The sequence below is a fragment of the Octopus sinensis genome, linkage group LG7 (assembly GCF_006345805.1).
Source record: "Octopus sinensis linkage group LG7, ASM634580v1, whole genome shotgun sequence".
In the NCBI taxonomy this organism is placed as follows: Eukaryota; Metazoa; Mollusca; class Cephalopoda; order Octopoda; family Octopodidae; genus Octopus; species Octopus sinensis.
Window position 1 is genome coordinate 6158833 of NC_043003.1, and position 5259 is coordinate 6164091.

Genomic DNA, 5259 nt, shown 5'->3' on the forward strand with positions numbered 1-5259 from the left:
AAAATGAAAAGGAGAAAAAGAAAGGAAACAAATGTAAAATTTCGATCAAAAGGGATCAGAAAAAAAAACGATCAAAAGGGATCGTCTATCACAGAAAGAAAAAAATGTTTTTTTTCTAAGTAGCAAACAAGATTAGGTTCATCCGTGGAAAGAAAAGCCTACAGAAAAGACCACGGTAACTTCAGGCAGGGAGGAAATAAACACATGAGAGCAAAGTGCTCTCTCTCTCTCTCTCTCTCTCTTACGATTTCCAAGATCATGCTCAAAGTGGTTTCGTCACTCGCATGCACCATCTTTGCTACATTCACCCACCTTTTTTTTAAACTTTCACGAGACAAAACCTGCCTCTCCATTCTCACCTTCCTTTTCAAGTGGTACTTGAAAAAAGTTGATGAGCGATTGGCGTCCAAGATAAAAATATTACAACGAACGGTAATGTAGAGAATGTTAAGGAATCAAGAGAAAAGTTCAAGAAAGCGAGCTTCTGATCTTTGAGAGAAAATGTTTCTGTTGTTATTCTACTCTTTTCTTGGTGTGTGAAAATGTTAAAATATCATTTCTATAAGAACTTATATTTGTATTTATAAATTTCATAAAAGTTTTGTTTATAGCCAAAAAATATTTTTTCTGGTGATAAATATTTTAATTTAGATTTTTAAATCCTTATAGAATTACAAGGATAATTGTTTTGTTTTTTTTAATTTTTTTAAAATTTGATATTCTGTATTATTCTGAAAAGAATGGTAGAACGTTACAAATAGAAAAGAAAAGATAATGAGAACGAATTCTACAGCAGATAACTATAAATATAATAGTTAAACGTCTAAAACTTGGAATTATTATAACAGTGTGTGTGTGTGTGTGTGGTAATAAATGATAATTTTGAAGACATTGAATGCGCACGTTTCAGATCTGCATAATATGTAACAGGAAATACATCCTTTCTTCAGTTAATATATTTCAAATATATATTAACTGAAATATGCATTAACTGAAGAAGGCGCAGGAGTGACTGTGTGGTAAGCAGCTTGCTTACCAACCAAGTGTCTTCTACTATAGCCTCGGGCCGACCAATGCCTTGTGAGTGGATTTGGTAACGGAAACTGAAAGAAGCCCGTCGTATATATATATATATGTGTGTGTGTGTGTGTGTGTGTTTATGTGTTTGTGTTTATTCCCCCAACATCGCTTGACAACCGATGCTGGTATGTTTACGTCCCCGTCACTTAACGGTTCGGCAAAAGAGAACGATAGAATAAGTACTAGGCTTACAAAGAATAAGTCCTAGGGTCGATTTGCTCGACTAAAGGCGGTGCTCCAGCATGGTCACAGTCAAATGACTGAAACAAGTAAAAGAGTAAGGCCTTGCGTAAGAGGATGTATTTATGTATTGCCCAGATGTGAAACGTACGTATATTAAATGCTTCCAAAATATCATTACTTGATTTGACTTCATTACTAAAATATATACGAATCGATGCCCATACAAACCAGTCTGTTCTGACTCCATTTAGTCGAATACTCTGACAAAGATTTGGAGTCTATTTGACTCGTGTCGAAGACTCTGGTACCGAGCATCGCTTCTAGGCAAAACACGAAATGTGTGTAATATATATGTTGTGTGTGTGTGTGTGTGTGTGTGTGTGTGGTGTGTGTGTGTCTGTGTGTGTGTGTGTATGAGTGTGTGTGTGTGCATATATGTGTGTGTGTGTGTATGTGTGTATGAGTGTGTGTGTGCATATATGTGTGTATGTGTGTGCATATATATATGTGTGTGGGGGGGGGGTGCATATATATGTGCGTGCGTGTGTGTGTGCGTGCGTGTGTGTGTGTGTGTGTGCGTGTGTGTGTAAATTTACACATCCATCTTAACTTGTATGTGTCGTTTTTAACGCCATTGGTTGCAGTTTTGAAAAGATAGATCATCTCTCATATACATCGGTTCAATTTATAGCACGCGCCCAGTAATTTCGGGGGAAGGTGGGTTAAATCGATTACATCAACCCCAGTGCTTAACTGATACTTATCTAATAGACGCCAGAAGGCAAAAGCGGCCTCGACGGAAATTGAACTCAGAACGTAAAGACGGACGAAATGCCGATAAGCCATTTGTACGTCGCGTTAACATTTCTGCTCGCTCGACACCTTACATTTCTTACATCTATATAAAGAGAGAAAAGCACGAATTCGTTTTCCGTTATTTCATCCGTTTCATATGATTTTGTGTTCGATAATCGATGATATCATATTATAAATGTGATTTACTGATGCAATTTACAAAGAGAATTTAAAAACTTTCGCTGACGTTAAAGTCCTATTCGTGCCACATAGAGCCCCAATCGGATCACGGAACAGAGGGTGTTTCATGCGACTGCTATAAAGAGCTGTAACCAAAACAGTTTATTTTGTCATGCACCTAACGCATTTTTCCCACTGATATATATGTATTAAGTTGTCGGGAAAGTTCTGAGCGTTTTTTAATATACAAAATGGATATAACTAATTGACCTTTCAATAAATTTTATATAATGAAATAATTTCGGTTATTATTAATGACCTTTACCCATCTAGCAAGCAATTTAAATATTTCATCAGCATAAAATTTGACTGGTTTCGAATAAAAAAGTTATCTAGGTGTATTTTGACTCCATCTAAATCGTTAAATGTTTTTCCTTGCAATGGATTCTGTAGAGACAAAAACAAGTGGAAGTCGGATGGTGCAATATCGGGTGAATATGGTGGATGGGATAAGAGATTCCAGCCAAGTTCATGTAACTTTGTTCGGGTAGCCAAAAACACATGTGGTTGGAACACTACCCCTTTCCTGTAGGCAATCTCCAGCATCAATTCTTTGGTTTTTAGGTTCAAATTAGCCAGCTGATGACAGTCCACATCAGAATTAATGACCTGGTTTCATTAGAGAAGCTCATTAATATTGCCTTTATGATCCCATCAAACACAGAGCATGGCTTTTTTGGCATGGATATTCGTCTTTCGTTGCTGTTTTGGGGGACCCTTGCGCAAACTCCACGATCTTTTCCACACTACGTTTCCGTACACAATCCATTTTTCATCTCCAGTCACATGTTTCAAAAAAAGGCATGCTTTCATTCCTTTTCAAAAGAATATCACAAACGGAACAGCGGTCCAAACAATTCTTTTCTGAGAGTTTCTGAGGGTCCCACACATTATAACGAGAAATGTACTCTGGTTTCACTAGGTATTCACGAGCCGTACTGTTAGAAACTTCCAACTCCTCTGCAAGTTCTCTAGTCATGATATTTGAGTTTTCTTCGATTTTTGCCTTCAAAACATCTTCATCCAAATTGAAGGTCTTCCACTGCGTCTGCCATCTTCCAAGCTAAACTCTCCAGCTTCAAATTTTGCAGACCACTTTTGAACAGTTGATTCACCTACAGCATCATCATCATCACCATAATCTTCGCAAATGTTTTTTTTTTTTTTCAAGACTTTGCGGCATTTTCTCCTTTTGTAAAAAAGAAAAGCATTACAACGCGACTATCAAATTTCTCGTTATCCATTTCAAAAGGGGAACCGGAATGAAAGATAAATCTGTTTTTAGTCAGGAACAAAGAGGAGATGCAATACGACTTCAAGCAACGGCAAAGTTTTAACTGTGTTCAATGAAGCGTTAAAAGACTTAGCTTTAAAACGCTCAGAACTTCCCGGACAACCTTATATATATACTAGCAGTATCGCCCGGCGTTGCTCGGGTTTGTAAGGGAAATAACTATATAAGCATTTTTAGAGATGTAAAGTATAATAGCCATCTCAATATGGCTAACAACAAAGGGGAGGGGTGTTACTGTAGCTTTTTACGTTCTGAGATTTAATAATAAATTTTTAAAGAGTTACTTCCCTTATATATGCCAAAAATGCATTAAAGATGGGAAAAATTGATGGTAATTTTTTTTTTTTAATCGTAGACTCATCGTAGAACCGCGCTAATACCCAGAAGGGCTCGATATGAATCACGTCTATAAGATACCCGGTTTTGGTTAAACTGCACCGCAAAATGTGGGAGTAGTTAGGAATCTAAATCGTAGGAGACAGACAGCACACAACCTCACTTTTATATATAAAGATATATATATATATATATATATATTCTACCAAATATATACGTTTTTATTATTGTTTTGCAATTTACTTAATCATCGATATATTATTGTTATTTTAATTTCAATATTTCTATTATATGTAAATTTTTTCATGGTGTATTTTAATTGTTCATTTAGAATTGATAAAAGGTGTTTTTTCTAATTTATATATATATACCTACATACATATGGAAAGAGACAGACAGACATACATGCATGCATACATATGTGTATGTATGTATGTATATGTATAATATATATATATATGTATATTATATATACATACATACATACATAAGAATACATTTACATTTATAAACACACACACATACACAATGCAGTCGTAGTTGAATGCTTGTGCATCATCCGAAAGCTTCATTGGAGTTTCAAATAAAATTACGCTTCATGTTTGAAACAGATTCATTGCAGCCTACAGCAGCAACAAGTGTAAGCGAATGTAGTTCGGAACATAAACTCGTATTTCTTCGTCTTTCTAATTTCTTATCACCCCCTGTACTCGTCTGACGCTTCGTTCTGAAACATCAGTATACTGAGTTCCAGCACCAGGTTGCGACTATCGCTATCTCTCAGCGAAATAATAAAATCTATATACATATAATATATATATAATATATATATATATATATATATATACTAGCACTATGACCCGGCAACACCGGGTCATAGTGCTAGTGCATGCATATACTGCGTGCGTGTGCACATACACACGAGTACTGTCCAAATCTTTTTGACCAATCACATACTGCTAGCTGGCATTCAATTGGCGTATCAAATTTCGGGCATTTTGATTGGGTTATGGATAGAAAATTCACCAAAACAGTCGCTTCTATTGATTCTTTAATGGCTTTGCGGGGTGACTGGGGAAATGTAAAGATGTGCATGGCCACCTTTGGACGGTTTTGAATGACCATAGAAAGTGCAAGCCCTCTAACTGAAAAATTGTGGATTTGTATAAAGGACACACACACACACAGGCATTTTGCCGTTTATATATATAGAGATATATATATATATATATATACGTTTTTATGTGCGTGTGCGGTGGTGGTGTTGGTAGTTTCTAGCTGTTGTATATCCGTTAGAGAAAAGGCCAATGAACATACAAGACATTACCTTA